Here is a 22,458-nt window from a genome sequence, read left to right on the forward strand (position 1 = left end):
CCAGAGGACCGTTCTCTGGTCTCCTCTTGGGACTCTGGGTCAAAGGGCGGCAGCGGCTCAGACCCGCTCCGCATCAGGCACTGGGTCGCCTGGCGTATCCGGAAAAATCTCCAGAGCCAGAAGGGTAGCACCTGGCACCAAAGGCTGAGATGGAGCGGGGAGGCTCTCCATGCCATTGCCACCCAATGACCCAACAGTTGGGCATTTACTGCAGCCCCCTGGCAGGCCAGATAGCATCTCAGGGGTGTAGGGTGTGGTGTCACCTCAAAGGCAACGCCCTTGCCGACCCCCCGAGGGGCCCTGCTCAGGGGACTGCAATGAGACACAAGAATCCCTGCCCTCCCCCAGAGGGCAGAACGAGGATTTTAAAGGCAGAGACGCCACCTCTTCTTCATCGGGGTAGGAACCTGTCTTGGTTCCAGGAGTCGCGTATTCGTCCCCATCCAAGTGGCGCCTCTTCCAGGAGAGACAAGCGACCAGGGAGACATCCATGTGTGAGGTCCCTGCTACCTCGCCCCCCGCACCTTCCCCCCCCTCCCCCGACACTCTGCCCTCTGAGGTTTTGGCATGGGCATCTCCCAAAGAAAGGCTACAGCTCGAGGTCCCAACATTGCTGGACCTGGGAACCAGTGCAGAGACGACGCCGGGCCCAACGCTAGACACTGAGGCACCAACGGGCCCGGGAGATGCGCCAATGTGATGCTGGGACCGGGTCTTTCTATTTCCCCTGAGCGGTGTCTTGTGTGGGGCCTGGGGTTTTGGGCTGGGGTCGGGGGTGAGTCAGGGGTTCCACCTCCTAATGCTTGGTCGCTCTTCGCGCCTTTTTCCAGCGCCGGGTCTCTCCCCCCACCTCACAGGCAGCCGAGGTGGTATTAGCCACTGGTGTCACCTCCACTTGCGGGGACGTGGTTGGAGTGTTGACGGGGTGAGATGTGGCAATGCCAGCCACGGCCACCTGAGTGACGTTGGCGGCCTTGGAGGGGGGGCAGTTCTTTGGGACGTGCCCCACCTCCTTGAAGGCATGGCACTGCATGCCATCAGCAGCCCAGGACACCCTGTAGATGGCACCCCCCCCCACAACCCTAAACTGAAGCTCCACCCCCCCCCCCACCTCCACAGATTCCTCCTGGGCCAAGCGTACACTTACCTGGCACCGGAAGGAGTTTACATGGCGGACGCTCGCCTCCTTGAGGCCGAGGGGGATCTGCGCAACCTTGGCCTGACCTCCCCCAATAGATGGAGGTGAGAACAGAGGATCTCACTGGGGACAAAGGGCGGGACATCGCACAATACGCATCCCTGGGCAGTGGCCTCAAGGGGGTCCACTGCCAGAAAGGTCCCACCCACAGTGAGCCCCTTTTCCAGGGCAAGGCACACTGCCTGCTCAGTCCTCAGGAAAAATAAGGCTTTGCTATAAACTTTAGAGAACACAAAAATGCACAACCCTGGTCAATGTCCTTACGCAGGCCTCAATAGACATATTAGGATGGGTGTAGCTCTCAACACCATGCTCCCTGGTCACCAGACAAAAAGGTGGTGGGGCTATAGGAGCGACTGGAGATGGAGAAGCCACTGCCCCCACAAGGGTGATTTTCGATGGCCTTGCCACTACAGGAGAGGGTGTAGCCATAGCCTATCAGAGCCACACGCACCCCAAAAAGGTATCGGTATTAGTAATTTATGGGGAGACAAGGGTGAGACAAATGTACTCCCCAAATGAAAAAGGTTAGTGAGAGAGAGAGAGAGAGAGAGAGGGGGGCACAGGAGGGAGGATGGAACAGCGCGGGGGTGTCAGTGCCACTGGAGGCTAGGTGGTCGGGGAGGCGGGTGTGTTACGGAGGTGGTTTCTTCACAATAAGATGCCTTCGGACAGTGGAAGCTAGAACTGTCCGGCATACAGTCTTTGAGACAGGTGACATTCTTCACCAAGCAGCCCCAGCTAGCCCAGACTAGAAAGGAAGATGAAGGGCGGGTGGGCGCAGATAGCCATAAGATGTCAAAAAGAAAGTCGACAAACACAGCCACGCCCCACCGGTATTATTTACTGTTCCGCCTCTCCCTGTCAGCACAATAATTCCCTAGAAAGAAACCTTCCCGGCCCCCTCCACCCTACCCCCAGGCCCACAACATCCACCTCTTGATGTCACAACAGTTTTTGTTCCAGATGCGATTTCTTCCCTCCTGTTCTTCTACTCCCTTCAAATGAGGCTAGGCCCAAAGCCTGAGACATCTGGCTGTAGGCCTCCTCCATGTACACAGTTGTCCTCCCCTTCTCAGCAATGTTCTGTTTTTACCTTCCCCTCTCTCACCAAATAGGTAAACTCCCCAGGAGAGATGTTTTCTTCTACTTGCCTTCCAATCCACAGCAGCAGCAGGAGCAGCAACATTCAAACATTCTCAGAGGCTATGTGAAGTCCTGTGGACTGTCCTCACTGCATGTCGTCATCATCTTCCTGCAATCAAGTAACTATCAGGGCCTCCGCTGTGTCTCCATCACAGGACTATTATCACAGAAAGTACGTGTGCTGCCATCAGCCAGACTGGAGTCAAACATTCATAGATGTAACATGAGGATCTATGGTGCCTCCTCACTGCATGTCGTCATCATCCTCCACAAATCTAGCAGCCACGAGAGCCTCCCGAGCACGCCTGCCTTGTGTGATCAGCAAGAAAGCCTCATTACTATCATCGTTGCCTTTGAGCACTGCCTCACCCTCATCACCGTCAATGTCCTCCTTACTGGGGGAGACCTCCAGCTCCTGCATCTCCTCCTCAGCCAGCTCCTCTCCCCACTACAGGGCCAGGCTGCAAAGGGCACAGCAAGCATCAACGATGTGTAACATCGTCTGCGGACTGTATTCCAGGGCTCCAGCAGACCAGTTCAGGCACTGGAACCTCATCTCTAGCAACCGGATGGTCTGCTCCACCAAGTTGCGAGCTGCAGCATGAGCTTCATCATACCTTCTCTCTGCTGCAGTCTGAAGCCTCTGCATGGGTGTCATCAGCCACGGCCTCTGCGAGTAACCCTTGTCACCGAGGAGCCATCCCTGCAGCCTCTGTAGACCCTGGAATACATCAGAAATCTGTAACCAACTCAGAATGTAGGAGTCATTCACACTTCCTGGAAACCGTGTGCAGACCTGCAGGATACATTTGTGGCAATCGCATATCAGCTGCATATACAGTGAATGGAACTCCTTGTGGTTGATCTAATCGACCGTGTGTTGTGACGGAGATCTGAGTGAGTACAGTCGATCGCACTCTGCACCTGTGGGAAACCCGAGATCTAGGAAAATCCAATCGCTCTTGCAACCTGGTTCTCCTGGTCCCGGGCGAAATGCACAAAGTTGTGTGCCATTGTGAAGATGGCATCTGTGACCTCATGGATGTATTTATGCATAGAGACTTGTGATATCCCACAGAGGTCACCAGTGGAGCCCTGAAAGGAGTCACTGGCATAGAAATTGAGCGCCACTGTCATTTTCACAGCCATTGGCAGTGGATGCCTTCCATGTCCACCTGGCGCCAAATCCTGCAGCAGCTGACAGATGTGGACGACCAGTTCTCTAGACATGTGCAGCCTTCGGTGACACTGGTTCTTGATCAACTGCAGGAATTAAAAAGGGCACCTATAATCCCTGGGTCTAGCTAGGTGCCCACCAGTGACGGCTCACTGTGGCCCTTCAGAGGTGTGTGCAGTAGCCTAGCCGTCCCTCCTTCCAGAGGGTGCTCCTCCATCTATGCAGCCTGATGACTCAGTCGCTCTCTCCTCTGTCGTCTTCGCTCTCTGTACACCACAAGGCATATACCACTAGGTCACCAGGCTCCATGTTTGCTGATGTCTCCTCCTGCAGGATGAAAGAGAGAGATGCATGGGTTAGCATAAGTGTACTAAGAACCTCTCTTGGTTAAGTCTGAAGTCCCCTAAACGCATCCAGGAGAGTGCTGGTTATCACTTGGATGTCCAGAGTTTAATGCAAGGCTGCACGGTTAGCTTGAACTATGGGGGAGACTGGTCCAAACCAGAATGATGACATTGCAAGGGGCTGTGAGCACCTCCACCAGTGACTGCTCCATGGCCAGCTTTAGCAAGGAGATTGTACAACGTGCCCAGTCTTCAAACTGTCCTGCAGTCCACTAAAACACTTAGTAGTTTGCAGTCTGTGCCCAAGGGGTGCAAAGCTCTGGAGCACTTGGTGACACTTTCATGCCTCTGCGTTGCTTGAGTGGGCAGACAAGCTAGAGGCCCGACTCCAATCATATCAATGTGGCTGTGCCTGAACTATCTCAGCTGCAGAGGAATGGTGACTTTATCCAAGTTGTCCTTAATGCGTGGCCTCTCCCCTCACCCACACACCACCACCCCCCCACCCCACGTGTGCTTGTGCGCTACCTTCAACCGCAGGGCAGCCTTTGTCTCCCACAACATGCCTCAACCTTCAATTCCAACAGGTGTCCCTCGCGAGCGCTCCGCAACATTACTATACACTCACCTCCGAGTTCCCCTCAAAGTGCAGCCTGCCAAGTGCACGCTTTTTATTTGCTGTTGTGAAACACATCGGTGTGCAATCAGACTGATGTGGACGGATGATCCAATGGGAGTGGATGAGTCCGGCAGGCTGGCCTAATAATGATATTGTAATAAACTTGGAATGCAGGACTGTTTTCTTGTAAGTAACAGTAAACTTTATTTACAGACTCTGGTGAGGCTATGTGCTTATTCCAAAATCAAGGCTAAAGAGCTCCGCCCCCAAAATTCCCTGTGCTTAGGGCTGATTCATCTGTACAATCACATGATCGCCATAAAAGTAAGAAATGGTTTAACTTACAATTAATACATTCCTTCCCTTTTAATTTTGTTTTGCCCTCTTATTTACAAAACTACCTGAATCCATATTTTATACAATTATGTACAGTCTGTGCCTTTATAAATTTAGCCTTTAAGGAGATTTTTGGATTTGGGTGGAGTGATGCAACTCTACAACTGGAGGTTCTTCCATTGGATCAACTTGAACAGGAACTGCAGCTTCAGGGACATCCCTAGACAATGGCAGTTCAGGATTATTTACTTCAACAGAGACATCAGGTATGTCGATTTTTTGTTAATCTAGCACCCCACGGGTTGAAGTTTCAACTTCGATTTCAGGTGGATTAATTGGTTATTGGAGGGTTTCTCTACTTCTGAGGTGATCCACATGTTTCCTAACAATCCTGTTTTCCAATCCTACCTGATAAGATACAGGTCCTGTTTCAGAGACAATTGGACCAGTTGCAAAATTTTGTACAAAAACTGTCTCTCCCACTGTAAACTCTTGACCTTTACTGTGAACATCATGATTTACTTTTTGACTACCCTGGTTTCTCTCCACCTTCCCCTCTAAATTAGGGAATAGTAGACTCAATCTTTATGAAATCAGCACTTCATTAACAATTCTGAAAGTGTTAAACCGGTGATCGCATGAGGAGTTGTGGGATAGTGGGACAGGAATTTTGAAATTTGTATTTCTGATGTTCCCTCTGATAGTTCCTTCATGTCTGTTTTAAAGGTTTGTACTGCTGTCTCTGCCAGCCCATTGGATGAGGGATGATTCAGTGCTGTTCTGATGTGTTTAATCCCATTTAGGTTCATAAATCTTTGGAATTCAATGCTAGTGAAAGCAGTACCATTTGCCTGACACAATAACTTCAGGTAAACAATGAACACTGAAACTCTGGTGCAGTTTTTCAATGGTTGCAGATGAAGTAGGTGATCTCACATCAAACGCATCCAATCACTTTGAATGTGGGTTGATAATCACAAGAAACATGGTACCAGAAATGGACCCACATAGTCTATATATCGTCTAATCCAAGGTCGACCAGGCCACTCCCATGGATGCAGTGGAGCTGAAATGGGCAACTTCTGCTATTGCTGGCACTGGAGACAGTGTTTCACCACTTTCTCTATATCACTGTCTATATCTGGCCACCAGATATAACTACATGCGAGCATCTTCACTTTCAAAATACCAGGATGTGCACTATGATGTTCTTCCAATAATGTTCTCTTCCTTGCACAGGGATAGCTACTCTTGCTATCCATAACAAGATATCATCAGTTCAAATCTACATACAAAGGATGGTTTTAATTATTCAGGGACTTGTGCATTTGACCAACCTTGTAATACCTGCGCACAGACTCTTGCTAAAATTGTATCCCGATTTGTCCAATTCTTTATCTGTCTCGCACAGACTGGTGCAGAGTCCAGGAAACACAACACAACTGCTACCTCCTGTGATCCTGGCACGTATGTAATACTATCGGGCAAAGGGAGATGGCGGAAGGCATCTGCATTTGTTATTTGCACACCCGGACAGTGCATAGGAGTGTACTCATATGCCCACAAAATTAAAGCCCATCTTTGAATTCTTGTGGGATTGCCTTGTCTTCACCAAACAACACTAACAGTGGTTTGTGATCTGACACTGTGGTGAAGCGTCGACTGTTCAAACTTTGATGGAGCTTCTTTACTCTGAATACAATAGGTGAGTACCCTTTTTCAATTTGAGAGTAACCTTTCCTGGCTGCAGAAAGGGTTCTGGATACATATCCTATCGGTCTTTCAGATCCATCCCCCATCTTGTGTGGCATTACTGCTCCCACTCCATAGGGAGCTGCATCACAAGTGAGTATCAATTCCTTAGATGGGTTGTAGTGCACTAGTAGACACGGCGAGTGTAAAAGCTCCTTGACTTTTGCGAAACCTTCCTCTCGCTGTGCCTTCCAGGACCATCTGTGGTTCTTCTTCAATAATAAGTGTAAGGGGCCTAACACTGTAGTTAGATTAGGCAAGAATTGATCATAATAGTTTACAATATCCAAAAAAGACTTGCGCTGCATGACATTGGTAGGAGAGGGTGCTTCCTTGATTGCCCTGACTTTCTCCTCTAATGGATGCAACCCTTGGGAATCCACTCGATGACCCAAATACATAACTTCCTTTTCTTGGAAGGTGCATTTTCATTTTATAAACGAATGCCAGCCTCTAAAAATCTCTTCAGAGCCTCTTGCAGGTTGGCCACATGCTCTGCTTCAGTGGATCCTGTGATTAGGACATCATCCGGGTACACTATAACTCAGGGAAGTCCTTGTGGTAAGCTTTCCATGGTGCTTTGGAAAAGCGCACAGGCCGAGGACACACTGAAGGGTAGGTGTGTATATTGGTACAGGCCCTTGTGCATGTTTATGGTGACATAACTTCTTGATGTGTTGTCCAGCTCAAGTTGTTGATACAAATGGCTCATATCCAGTTTAGTGTAGGATCTTCCTCCTGCAAGTTTATCATACAGATCTTCAATCTTTGGGATTGGGTATTTGCCTAATTTCGCAGCCTCGTTTACCATTAATTTATAATCTCCGCAGATGTGAATGGTTTGTTCTGGTTTTAGCACAGGAACTGCATGCTGCCCATTCTGAAAATTGGGCTGGCTGGATTATTCCTAACTTCTCCAAGCAACATAATTACGCACCTACCTTTTCTCTCAGAGCATAAGGTAAAGGTCTTGCCTCAAAAAAACTGGCTGTTGCTTCAGAGTCCACGTATATTTTAGCTTGTAGACCTTTGATTTTCCCCAACTCATCTCGAAATACACTGTCATAATTTTTCAGTAGCTCATGGATTCCTCCTGTCCTGATTTGAAAAATCTCTGACCAGTTTAGTTTGATTTCCTTCAGCCAATCACAGCCCAGAAGGCTAGGTCCTTGTCCAGTTACAACAATTATTGACGGCTGACCTGTCTGTTGTCCGTACGATACAGGTACAGAGGTGATGCCTTTCACCTGCATGGCTTCTCCTGTATATGTTTTTAACTGAGCAGTGGTTTTCCCCAAACTCAATGGCTGGGTACCTTCCCTGAGGTATTCAAAGATGTGTTCTCCCACCACTGTGGTTGATGCTCCTGTGTCAACCTCCATGACCAGAGGCTTTCTGTTTACAGTGAACAGTGATTGGTTCATTGTTCCTGGCCTTCAGATTGTGTAGGGAATGAACGTCAGCCTCAGTAACCTCTCGCTCATCCATATTGTGCACTTCATGTAACTTGACCTGCTATCTGAGTGGCTGCCTTGATCAGGTCCTGCACTGTTTAGCAACATGCTCTTCTTTGTGGCAGTAGTGGCATTCTGCCTCTTTAAACCTATAGACTTAAGGTGCATGATTTACCCACAACAGTAACACTTCAACTTCTGGATTACTGGAGAGCTGCTGCCAGCATTTCTTTTTCTTTTTCTAGTGGTAGGGACCGTGTCTCACCCTGTGCCTGGTGGCAGATTTCTGCCCTAATTACAAAATGGTGCCCTGTTGCTCACTCTGCACAGCCTGCGAGTCCCTCTCAGCACTCTCCCTTGCTAGTACTATCTCCATGGCGCGCTTCAGGAATAGCTCAACTTCTGCAAGCAAGCGGCGCTGAATGGCATCGCTGTTTATGCCACAAAATAAATTATCTCGCAACATGTCGTTTAAAGTATCAGCGAAGTTACAGTGATTTACTTCATCGATTGAAAAGAACTTTGGAATACCTTATGCTCATGAAAGGCTCAGTAGAAATGCAAGTCTTTTCTTTCTTTCTATAATGGATGGCACAAAGCCCGAGGCTCAGTTTTAAAACCGAGTTTTTGCTTAATTTTCTCCTAAAGAAGAAAGTAGAGACAGTGAAGTTACTCAGTATCATTTGGAGTGCAACCCAGGTTTCAGATGGCATTTTTATTTGGGGGAGAGGTGCATCTCACTGTGGTAGAAGCTACCACTTCTTTTGTTGATTATGGGCAGAATGATCTCAACCGAACAGTCTTTCAGCCTTTCAGCCCATTGCTCTGAAACATAACCAGTCTCAGACAACTGTCGAGAGTCACTTGTTACAGCCACAACATGACTGACTTGGCTGCTTCAGCTGCGGCTGGAGCACCAGATACTCCCAGCCCCTGAAGACGGAATTCCTATAGATGCTTCTTAAAGTTCCAGGGCTATGAATATATAATGAAGATGCACTGAGGGAATTGGTCTTGTTTTCGGAAGGGTTACAGCGACCAACAGAAGTACAATTTTGTTGCTATTTCAGTGCCAAGATACATCTGAACTCTGGCAAAGTGCCAGGCAGATCTTTGATTATTCGCCTTGTTTATCTTAATGGTCAGCAACTGCCTCAGAATTGAAAATCATATCATTGGCATAAGAGGTGTTCTAAAACAATCAATTGATTTGATGAATGAAATCAGAATGGCTCAAACCTATCGAACTTAATACCAAATTCCAATTCCTTTTAGATTGAGTATTAAAGTTGCAAAGCCCTTGTTGCTAATGTAGCAGATAGCACCACTTAATCCAGGTTACATTCCCTTAATAATTACCTCTTATTATACTGCATTAAAAATTTGTTCTTTTTGATATACAATTGAGAGCTAACTGCCTCCAAACCCTGAAAGGATAATGCATATTTAGCTGCTAATGAAACAACAGATAGTGATTTGTTCCATCTCACAGATACCTCAGTGCCAGTGTCGAGTCTCGTTCCATGTGGGTGTGCAGCAGTAATGAGCCTTTAGCACTCTCAGCCTCATTCCCCTGCCTGCACTTGCCATTAATGATATTTATCACCAACTTGAAAAATAAACTTCAATGGAAGAACAGCAGATTTAGTTTTGTGACACAGCCACTCCTAGGGCGATGAACAAGGCTCAGGCAGATTTCAGTGTGAATTTTAGACTTTAGTGCTCCTGTCAAAGTTTCCTCTGACCACAGCACATGTAGAGCTTGTATTTTTAAAGCATCTATCTTATCCTTTGGACATCCCAAGGCAAATCGCAGCCTTTCAATTACCCTTGTAGAGCAGACACCTTTGTATTGGAGGCAAACTTGGCAACCAAATTGTGCGCAGCAAGATCCCACAAAGCAATATTACAAATAACTAGATAAGGACATAAGAAACAAGGACAGGAGTTGACCATGCAACTCCTCAAGCTTGCTGCACTACTCAACAATATCCATGGTTGATTTTTAACCAAATCTACTTTCTCACCTGATCTCCATATTCCTTGATTCCTTTAGATTTCAAGAATCTATTGATCTCAATCTTGAATACACTCAATGGCTGAACATCTATGGCTGTCTGTAGTAGGAGAACCCAAAGATTCAGAACTCTCCTGAATGAAAACATTTCTCCTCATCTCAGTTCGAAATGGCTGACTCCTTATCCTGTGAGTATGATCCTTAGTTCTGGACAACCTAAATAATCTGATCCGAATTTTCACCTTTGTGGCGGGTAGCTCAAGTCGGGTAGATTGAGTCAGGAGATTTTCCGGCTTGCCACACCACCTCGGAGAAAAGGCCCCTGGCGGGGGTGCAGGATAGAGTTTGTATCATATTTCTACTTCACTTTAGCTCTGAAGAAGAGTCATAGAGACTTGAAACATTATCTGGTTCTCTCTCCACAGATGCTGTCAGACCTGCTGAGTTTTTCCAGCATTTTCTGTTTTTATTTCAGATTTCCAGCATCTGCAGTATTTTGCTTTTATTTTATATTATTATCACGGTTGTTGTCTGTCGAACCTTGCTTTCTGCAACTTGGAATCCTGAGCAGTAATTTCATGCACAGCAAACACACGGGAACAAAGGGTTTTAAGTATGAATTGAAGCACAACATAAAATTCCGAAGCTTAACAAAAGCATATTATTTGCACCAAACTGATCAGGATGATCTTCAATATTATGACAGCAGAATAACAGCTTTTGAGGAAACAGCATCAGTAGCTATGGTAGATAGAGCTGACTGGCAAGCACAAACCATGAGAAACATCTTGCACTTCACAAACTGCCTGTAAATTGGCGTTATAAAATGCTGGTAACTCTGGATGCATAGGTGTCAGCAGCTGGTGCCAACTCCAAGTGTAAATGGATGAGGTGTGTGGCTCCAACTGTTGGGGAGACCAGCACCTTTTACTATTTTTACATTTGGGATGATGTTATTTGGACCAACCTCTGAGGCAATGCAGCTAAGACCACTGCAAAGGCAACTCAAAATGGTGGACCACCCAGCCACAAACACAAATAATAAGCACCCTTGCAGTTGAAGAGACCCACCTCCTGTTTTGGCAAACATCTTTCAATTTTTCAAGGTTGTTTTCAGGCTTCCTTTTAAGCTTACATTTTCTCAAAGCATTTCCCCATCCTATGAATGAACACATGGGGCCCAGGAGACTTGATTGTCCCATCTCCATTGCTGTCCTTGGTTGCAGAAGCTCAGGGTGTTATAGAAGACAGACTAATATTGCTCGCAATCAGAACTATGTCTAAACTGTCTTCCCTGAGCTCTTTCACATGAAGGCTGAGTGGAAAAATAGTCTATGCTTTGTCAGATGAAAGATCAGAAAATATAAGAAGGGAATACATTCAATTACTCAAACATAAACCAGATAATCATTCCATTCTGCTACAAGCAGACTTTTTCCTCTTAATCTTTTGGTTGTCATCATCGAACCTACATTTGCTCTCCCCTCTCAAATCCATAAAAGCTTGGTTCCAGTTTTGTTGCATAAATAATTGACATTCTCTTCAGTAACAACATTTCCAACACACAAGGCCCATTTAGGGAAGTCATTAAAACATCTTTCACTGAGACTTGAGATCTAAAAATCACATAAATTATGAACTGTGATTGAACACAGTGAAGTGGAAACTGTTTGTCAGGTGAGGAACAAGTTTGAACCCAGTGAAGAGACATGAGGGAGCCTGTTTGTGAAGAGAAAGAGCATAGTTAATTAAGTGTGCCTATTTCATTGGTAGCATACTTCAAGAGGCAGGCTCACCTTGCAGCACAAAATATGCTTAAACGGCGTGGCTATATTTTTGTCAATGTTTCGCATTTTGCTTGTCAAATCAAAGTCCAAATTAATTTGCAAAAGGCAATGTGGGATTTTAGGGATTTAGTTCATTTAGAAGTGTCCTAACAACACAGAAATGTCAACCACAAATGCATGAGATGAAATCTTGTTGAATGGAATGCTTTGACTATAAAAATAGCAATGCTACTGTACAGCTAAAGTAAAGGTATCACTGCTGTGCTACTGAAAATGATCACAGTGACAGAATTGATCAGGCTTAAGGGCACTAAAGGATGGGGAGGGGCACATGTGCAACAGTGGTACTTGGACACTAGTGTAACAAAGTCTTGAGTCAATATAGATGCCGCAGATGCATCTGTCCATGACACTATTGGTAGTGTCTCCACAAGTCTTTGTGGAGGTTAAGTCTTGTCTTCACATTGACGATGCCGTCCATCAGGTTGTGTGGCACTACCATCATGCTAAATGGGACAGATTTTGAACAGATCTAGCAACTCAAGACTGGGCAACCATGAGGCACTGTGGTCCATGAGTGACAGCAGAGCTGTACTCAACCACAATCTGTAACCTCATGACTTGGCATACCCCCCACTCTAGCATTACTACCAAGCCAGGGGATCAACCCTGTTTCAATGAAGAGTGCAGGAGGGCATGCTAGGATCAGCACCAGACATACCTAAAAATGAGGCATCAACCTGGTGAAGCTACAACACAAGACTACTTTCATGCCAAGCAGCATGAGACGCAAGTAATAGAGATAAGCGATTCCACAACCAACGGATCAGACCTAAACTCTGTAGTCCTGCCACATCCAGTCATTAATGGTGATAGATAATTAAACAACTCACTGGAGGAGGAGGCTCCACAAATTTCCCCATCTTCAATGATGGAGGAACCCAGCACATCAGTGCAAAAGATAAGGGTGAAGCAATTGTAACAATCTTCAATATAGATGCTGCAGATGCATCTGTCCATGACACTATTGGTAGGAGTGACCACCGCACAGTCCTTGTGGAGGTTAAGTCTTATCTTCACATTGAGGATATCCTCCATCAGGTTGTGTGGCATCCGAGTGGATGATCCATCTTGGCATCTTCCGGAGGTCCCCAGCATCATAAATGCCAGTCTTCAGCCAATACGATTCACTCCATATGATATCAAGAAATGGCTGAAGGCACTGGATACTGCAAAGGCCGTGGGCCCTGACAATACTCCATCAAAAGCACCGAAGACTTGTGCTGTGCCCCTAGCCAATCTGTTCCAGTACAGCTACAACACTGGCATCTACCCGGCTATGTGGAAAATTGCCCAGATATGTCCTGGACACAAAAAGCAGGACAAATCCAATGCAGGCAATTACACTCCATCAGTCCACTCTTGATCATCAGGAAAGTGATGGAAGGGGTCATCAACAGTGCTATCTAGTGGCACTTGCTTAGCAATACCCTGCTCACTGACACTCAGTTTACGTTCCACCAGAGTCACTCACCTCCTGACCTTATTGCAGTCTTGATTCAAACATGGACACAAAGCTGAATTCCAGAGACGAGATGAGAGTGACTGCCCTTGACATCAAGGCAGCATTTGACCCAGTCTGGCATTAAGGAGCCCAAGCAAAACTGGAGTCAAAAAGAATCAATGGGAAAACTCTCCAGTGGTTGAAGTCATACCTAGCACAAAGGGAGATGGTTGTGGATTTTGGAGGTCAGTCATCCTGGTTCCAGGACATCACTGCAGGAGTTCCTTGTGGACTGTCCTAGCCTGGACTATCTTCAGCTGCTTCGTCAATGACCTTCCTTCCATCATAAAGTCAGAAGTGAGGATGGTCGCTGATGATTACGCAATGTTTGGCATCATTCGAGACTCCTCAGATACTAAAGTAGTCCATCTCCAAATGCAGCAAGATCTGGACAATACCCAGGCTTAGGCTGACAAGTAGCAAGTAACATTTGTGCCACACAAGTGCCAGGTAATGGCCATCTCCAACAAGCGAAAATCTAACCATTGCCCCTTGACATTCAATGGATTACCATCACTGAATCTCCCACTATCAACATCCTGGGAGTTACCATTAACCAGAAATTGAACTGGACTAGTCATATACATACTGTGGCTAAAGAGCATGTCAGAGGCAAGGAATTCTGCAGTGAATAGTTCACCTCCTGACTCCCCAAAGTCTGTCCACCATCTATAAGGCGGAGTCAGGAGTCAGGTAAAATAATCTTCACTTGCCTGGATGAGTGCAGCTCCAACAATATTCAAGAAACTTGACACTGTCCAAGACAAAGCAGTCTGCTTGATTGACACCCTATCCACAAACATTCACTCCCTCCACCACCAATGCACAGTAGCAGCAGTGTGTACCACCTACAAGATGCACTGCAGGAACTCACCAAGTCTCCTTAGACAGCACCTCCCAAACCCACAACCGCCACCATCTAGAAGGACAAGGGCACAGGCGCTGTGGGAAAGCCACCACCTGCAAGTTCCTCTCCAAGTCATTCACCATCCTGACTTGGAAATATATCACTGTTCCTTCACTGTCGCTGGATCAAAATCCTCGGACTCTCTCCCTAACAGCACTGTGGGTGTACCTACACCACATGGACTACAGCGACTCAAGAAGGCAGCTCACCACCACCTTCTCAAATGCATTTCGGGATGGACAATAAACGCTGGCCCAGACAGCGACACCCACACCCCGTGCATGAATAAAAAAACATGTTGGCAGGGAAATCTGCTACCAAGTTTTCATGTGTTTCTCTGTTAATATTGCGCTGTGTTATCCCATTAAAATGGGAAATCCCCTTTTCCTTTCTAAATTAACAATTGCTGACAGAATGCAGACCTTTCAAAGCAATTCCACAATTTCATTAACTGGTTATAATTTTTAAAAAACGGCTACCCCTTAAAATTGGAACATTGAGTCCTGAAATATAGAACCAGCTATAGTTTCTGCTTTGAAACACATTCAATTTTTAAGAAATATTGAAATAAATGGTAGGGCTATAGAGTCATTCTTGTGCAGAAAGAGGCAATTCGGCTCAACTGGCTTTCAGTAGAGCAATCCAATCAGTGCCATTCAACTGCTCTATCCCCATTAATCTGCCAGTGTATTTCCCTCAAGTATCCATCTAATTTCCTTTTGAACTCATTGAATCCCTCCGCTTCCACTATCAGTGTAGGCAGCAAGTTCCAAGTCATTACCATTTGCTGTCTAACAAAGTTCTTCCTCACACCCAGCACCCCCCACTCCCCCATCATCCCCCACCCTGTCTCTTGCCCAAAACCCTAATCCCTCTACCATCAGCTAATGGGAGCAAATTTTCTTTGTGTACCTTATCCAAACCCATCATAATCATATACCTCTCTATCAGATTTCTCCTCAATCTCCTTTGCTGCAAGGAGAACAACCCCAGCTAAAATCCCTCATCCCTGTAACCATTCTGGTAAATCTCCTCTGCACCATCTCAGGGACCCTCAATCATACCCTTCCTAAAGTGTGCTGACCAGAACTGGATGCAATACTCTAATTGTGTCCTAACTTATAAAGGCTCAGTATAACTTCCCTGCTTTTGGACTCCAAACCTCTATTTATGAAGGCCATATGCTTTGCTAATTACTCTCTCAATATGTCCTGTGATCTATGCACATGAACTCCCAGTTCCCTCTGTCCCTGCCAATATTTAGACTTGTGCCATTAAGTATATATCCCTAATCCCTTCTGCCAAAAGGCAGCACCTCCCTCACTCTTCTTTGTATCAAATTTCATCTGCCACTTCTCTGCCCTTTTTGCTCCAAGGACTGGTAGGATAAGTATGTATGGACAGAGGGAAGAAGTGATCAAGGATTGGACACTTTCTCCTTTGGATAGGAGAGAAGACCCAAAGTAACCTGAGCACAGCGCAGTATTGGCAAAGGACCAGGGACAGGGTACTTGCCCACTCTCCATGTCCATGATGGTGTGTGGAACAGAGTAAATTTGAAAAAAAAGAGAGAAAAGAATCCTTGAATATAAAATGAAAACAACATACATTTTAAGGTATTTTGAAAATAGTATAGAAAATATATACTTTTACAGTAGCAGTTAAATACACATTCGGCCTATTACAATACAATTTTTCACAGTTTTTCACAATTTTTATTGCTAACTCTCACCATGTCCAACCACAAAAAAACTATTATGAGCCTCAATCAATTGCTTGATACTTCAATTATTAACCTCAAACTCACCCTATTGCAACAACTCCTCTCCATGCAATGTTTCCGTGACAATATCCATAGCAACCAACACACAGGGACAAATATGACAGAAAAAAGAGTAATGAATTTGCCGCTCTAAAATTAATATAGAGAAAACCAACCTTCCTCAAAGCTTTCTGCCACTATGCTGTATTTTTCTTTAAATCACCATGAGGAACAGACAAGCTGTTCCATAATCCCTGATTGCTGTGTGTCTACACGGATTTGTGCATGGGCATCGAATTGTTGTCTCTTGACTCACATGCTGCTCTTCTTCCTTTCTAGTTTAAAGGCCACAGTGAAGCTTTGTATTTTTGTCCTAGTCTCATTGGATAGCCACAGCACTGGCAGAGCAGTAGGAACAAAGCTTCTGTTTATGTATTATCTAATCAAATCTGCAGGATGCCACAAAATGTATTACAACCAGTGTTTACTTTTGAAATCTAGTCGCTGTTGTTATGTAGGCAAAAGGGCAAATGAAATGACCTCTCCCTCCAGGTACCATGCCCTAAGAGGGCATTGGCGACCATGGACTTCCATTAGATTGGTCCATGGTTATGCTTGGCAAAGTACTGCAGTGATGGGCCGGTGCCTTCTGTAGTATGGCTGATCAGGAAACTCTCTCACTCTTACCACCCGACGTATTGGAAAGATTTACAGGCTGATAACCAACTTATCTGGCCACATTATGAATGCACCCTCCACAGCCATCAAGTTCTGAAGTGGGACTTGAACTCAGAGCTTCTGGCCCAGAGAAATGTCGGTCAGAACTGGGGGAACTCCCTTTCCTACACTTGCAGCAATATTAGTCCTTCAATCTCCTGACTTCAACCTCCTGTCCATCCCTTATTCTTTTATTCAATCTTTGGTGGTAGGGCTTTTAGCCATCTCAGCTCCATTCTTTGCAAATCCCTTCCTAAATCTTTCCATATTGCACCCTCTTGCCCTGCCTTTAAAAGCCTTAGTGCTTGTGCTTTCACCCAATGCTTTTCCACTCTCCTTTTACTGGCACTGGAAGTGACCCACCATTTTATTGAGCAAAAAGTCACGGGACTATGTACCAATTCCCTGAAATGCAGATGACACATGGCAAGTTTCTAAAACAAACCCATGTAGATAAGATCTCATCCTCTCCAGTAGTTTCTCCCTAAATGTTGCTCATTTGAGCTGACAGGCTCCACTAACTGGTTATTGAGAGAGCTAAGAAAATCTGACCAGGTGTGCTTGCATGTCTCTCAAAGATGATACTTTGAAAGTGTTACTGTCTGATTGGAAGTATTAAGCCCCTCACTAGAAGAAAGGGTTGACAGATAGATAATGCTAGTGTATGACATAGATGAAAATGTATATTAGGCTCAAGAGAATGTGGTAGGAGTGGCATGCCTACTTTGTAATCTGTTTGCATGTAGTACTAATAAACAAATATTAAGCAGATACCAGACTATGTCTACAGTCTATAAAAACAAAAAACTGCGGATGCTGGAAATCCAAAACAAAAGTTCTGTTGAAGGGTCATGAGGACTCGAAATGTCAACTCTTTTCTTCTCCGCCGATGCTGCCTGACCTGCTGAGTTTTTCCAGATAATTCTGTTTTTGTTATGCCTACAGTCTGTCTACTAACCAAGTCCCAAACCTAAAGTCTAACGTAGAGGGACCTTCCCAGAACACTTACTGAAGCCAAAGTACTGCCTGCACCCCACTCTTCAACATAACAGATCAATATTAAAATACACAGAAAAAATCAATCATACTGATGTTATAGAGAATAAAAGACACTTAGGTACAGTGGAAATGGTAATAAAAATTCATTGCTCAAGAAAAAGAGGAAAAAGACTTGGTAATACAATTGAGTGGACATGTACTATCAAAGATAAATGACACTGTCAAACATAACATAATTTAAAATATGTGTAAGTTGGTGACTTGTAAACAAAAAATATGAAAAATGTGCTGCAAAATTAATGTTAGAATTTTTAATATTTCTGTGAGACAGAATGTATTATCTTCTTCAATATCTTTTTCCCTTGTATCACAACAGCAAAATAAATTAACGTTATAATCTGAGAATCAAGGTCCCCATCCTCCCCCAAATATTCCATATCTATTTATTGCATTTTCCTCCAGAACATAACCTGGAGATTCAGACATGTGGAAATTAGACCCCTTTGCCCGAATGTTGAGGCCCAAAGTGCCCACCCCCATATTTGGCCTCAGGCTTCATTTATATTGAGCCTGCGAGTTGCTAGGAGCAAAAGGCAACAGATTGATGAGCAGGCTTAGGTAAGTGAGGAAGGGAGGGAAGCACCCATGGCAATCAATGGGGTAGCAGTGGCAATCTGTGAGGTTTTGCACGTAGGCCTGGTTTTCCAAAGTGGCATACCAACCTAGCAGTGGAAGCCTCAAACAGGCATTAAATCAAATATCTAGGCTATTACGGTAAGTTTAAAAAGATCTCCTGTCCCTTTTCCTGATTGCAAAATATTTTGAAGTGGTGAGCATGATGATCCACCTCAAAAGCACTATACAGTTGACCTAGATCTTCCAACTGACTATAGCAGAGACCCAGAAAACATTTGCGCTCAAATCTTCATTGCAATAGTAATTCTTTAAGTGCGGGATTTCTAGTTATTTGTTCTCTGAATAATTTTTTTTTAAAATTCAAAACTCTCACTCTGGAGAAAAACTATAAAAACAGGTCTAGGAATACAAATACGCCACATGGGCTGCAGTGGTTCAAGAAGGCAGCTGACCACCACTTTCTCTCAGGGGCATTTATAGATTGGCAATAAATGCTGACCTTGCCAATGATGCTCACATTCCATGAAAAACTAAATTTCAAAAATGAGTAACTAACCCTGTAGCAGAGCTTGGCTAAATGAGCTCATAAATGACACACTTTCACCTTTATAATTACAGAAGATGACTAAGTATACACCTATATTTAGGCAGAATAGGACTCACCCCAGTTTATTTTTTGAAATCAAATGGCTTGTAATTTGATACCTATTTGTGACTGTAATGTGGAATTAAGTCGATGGAAAATAACAGTAATCATTCTACTTGAGATCTGCTGGTATTTAGTTACCATCCAGAATAATTGGGATTCTGACGTGTGAAAAAGGAAAAGGAGTTTGTGTGGGCTTCATCCAGACACCAGAGGAGGAGATTGGAGATTTCTGTTAGGTCAATGGCTAAGTACTTCACTCATGGTATCAGCCACGGCTCAGGTGGTAACATACAGGGGTTGGATTTTAAGGGGCATCAAGGATTCCCCCCATCTCCCCATGGGCTAAGTTGGATTGGCCGACAGCTCTGTAGACCCAGCAGCACCACCGGTAGCCACTACTGGGATTACAAGCAGCCACCAATGCTCAGGAACTTGGACGGAGAGGTAAGTCCAGGGTCAGGGGTCATGGTAAGGTGGGTGGGAGAGGGGTGAATGAGATTTGGAGAGCTGGGTTCAAGAGGCCAGTGGATAGGGTTAAAGGGAGGAATAACCTTGGGAGAGGGCCTCCTATGGACCAAGGGGGCCCCCAAAGGAGAATTCATCTTGCCCTTGTCCAACATCAGTCCGTGGAATTAATGTTGTCAGGCTTCTATATGGTTTGGACCTCCCCCTCTGCTCATAAATTACCAGCAGTGGCAGGATGAGACACTTAAGCGGCCATTAGTTGGTTATTTACAGGCCCCAATAAGCCTAAGGGCGGGCAGGACACCTGACAATACACCTCCAATTTCAGACAGGTTGGAACTGTTTTCTTTGTGTCAGAGGTTTGTCTGTTAACTCATAGTCATCTGCTATGATGGCTGCCTGGCTGGCTTTGGAGACTCTTTATTCATCCACATGAGTATTTATGGGAAGGGAAAGTGAGTTTTTGAACTCCTTGAAGTATCACATCTATGAGCTTCTCATAGGTGGGCTCTATCTTAAGCAGCCATATCCATTAGCCAAAAGTGAGTTGTTTAACCCTTGCAAACTCAATGTAGGTTTGCTCAGGTGTTTTTGGAAAGTCTATAATTTCTGGCCTCTGGTATCAGCTTGTATGCACTCAGGATAGCATATTTGGTCATCGCATTCTTTGACAAATTTTCATCAGACAATAGGAAATAAACTTCATGGGCTTTCCCTGTTAATTTGCTTTGCAGTAGAAGGGTCCAAACTTCTGCTGGCCACTTCAACTGCTTTGCAAGCTTTTCAAATGAGAGGAAAAATGCTTCGAGATCCCTTTCATCAAACTTCAGTCAGCTGTGAATACTTTAAGAGCACAACACTCAATCCTGAGTTAGGTTTGTTCTCCTCATTATGGGTTTCCTCATTGGGTATGATGGACCTTTCCCCATTCAATTCAGGTTGCCTTAATTCACTTCCTTGCTTCTCTCTCTGGAATGCTCATTTCTTCTCCCTTACCTGGAATTCTGTTTCCTCTTGCTTTTGTCTCCCTCTCTCTTTCCTTTTTTTTTTCCTTCTCTCCTGTCTTTATCTCTCTTTTTATTTTGCTTGGAATCCTAACTCTAGTTTCCACTGCTCCAGCTATATGTTGGCCAATGCTAACCTATCTTTTTCCGGTCCCATGCCAGTCTCCTGCTCTTCAGGTTTAATTGCAAAATGGATGGCCACAAGTTTTAGGATTTTGAATTTCCTAGCTTGGATAGCTACCTATTAGTCTAGCTGTACTCCTTAACACTTCACTGGATGCTGCCTTTAAACTGTCCCAGGTTACTTCACTCTATTCCAGGAAGGTAGTCACCTCAAATGAAGACATTTTAAGTAGTCTATCATTGAAAACTACAAGAAAGCCTGTGTTGAAGTTTTTAAATTACTTCAAGGGATCAACTTGGTTTCCTGCACTCAATTTCCTGTTTGTCTGTGGGCTCGATTCTGGATGAGCCCCCAAATTTCTATTAGGATCAGGCGGGGAGGGGTCAATTTGCTCCCCTTTTTTCCTTCTCCTCATTTGTCTGTAACAAGGTTTTTTTTGTTAAAACAGATGTACTTGTCAATTCAGTGTGTATTTATCTGTTTACACACTGAGATCATGAAAGAAACAATTAGTGCCTTTGAGTTTTAACAAAGGAAAGAGAATAGTTTTATTATACTTGACCCAACCTAATTAAAATATCAAAATGCACTCTGACCCATACACACACACACACACACACACACACACACACTCAAAGTTCACACACATACAAATAGAATGGGGAAGGATATATTACTTGAGTTAGAATCCAGTAAAAATGAAAGGGATAACACCCTGATAATGCCATAAAGATAACCCTTAGGGTTGTGTCAACAAACATTTATTCAAACTGCTAGAACCAATTTTTTTTCGCTCAGAGATGCAAACACAGTTTTCATTTTTGCAAAATGTAAAGTGCAGGGGATTTAAATAACTTTATAGCTTGACAGTTCTACATATGTTATCCAATTAAAAATACAGCTTGCGGAGGTTGTGACTTGGCTGGTTTCAGGCTGAATTTGACTGAATTCGGTAGTTCTGATGCATCCAGCATTGAAGTGATTTAAAGATATAGACAGACAATTTAGTTGTTCTTACGGAGACAGTCGTGCTGGGTTGGCCTTTCAAAAAGCTCTATCTGTGGCACCTGGATTAGTCACAATCAGCAGACAGGGTTCAAAAACTTGCAAGTTTGGTGGAGAGAGAGAGATAGAGAGAGAGAAAGAAACTGATGTGTCCCTTTTGCTTTGTTCTACAAAGAAAGCAGGTGCTTAAAACAGAGGGTTGGCTGTCACATGACCTTCTCTCGTCAATCTCACAGGCATCAAAATAAGGTCATTGCCAGTGTATTCCAATTGTTACTTGATGAGATCATGTCTGGCTATCCCTCTCAACCAGAGTCCCATTGTCCAAGTGATTACGTTTAATGGTTTGTCTCCACTCAGTTGAGTACCCAGATGAGTGTCTGAATGCTGTGCAAATGCGATGTGGTTCATTCATGTTTCCCTGAAGCCATTGTCTTTAGTGAGTTTTTGCAGACAGGTAGACTCCATCTCAATGGTGTTGGAATACGGAAGGTACAATGATGCAAATTATGTAGCCATCTTTGCTGCGAGGTCAAGTCACAGGAATACAGCTTTAGACTCTTAAAAAAAATTGGGATTTCCAGCTGGTAGATTCAAAAATCTTTTTTTTTATTTCAAGCATGTTTTCATGACATTAGTGATATTATCATCTACAGTCGCACTAAAAGTGAATTTGAGATATGCCTACATGCATGTCTGCAACATCTTAGAGAATGCAATCTTATCTTGAACAAATGCAAGTGCTTTTTCAATGGAAGCAAAATAAAATTCTTCAGTTGTATGTTCAGCGATGATC

The 22,458-nt window shown here is 44.5% G+C and overlaps 1 pseudogene; it reads right to left on the reverse strand.

Moving 5' to 3' along the window:
* Positions 1–5,413: 5,413 nt before the first annotated feature.
* LOC121293965 lies at positions 5,414–8,060 on the reverse strand (annotated as a pseudogene).
* Positions 8,061–22,458: the final 14,398 nt, after the last annotated feature.

This window comes from Carcharodon carcharias, chromosome 22 (assembly GCF_017639515.1).
Source record: "Carcharodon carcharias isolate sCarCar2 chromosome 22, sCarCar2.pri, whole genome shotgun sequence".
NCBI classification, from domain to species: domain Eukaryota; kingdom Metazoa; phylum Chordata; class Chondrichthyes; order Lamniformes; family Lamnidae; genus Carcharodon; species Carcharodon carcharias.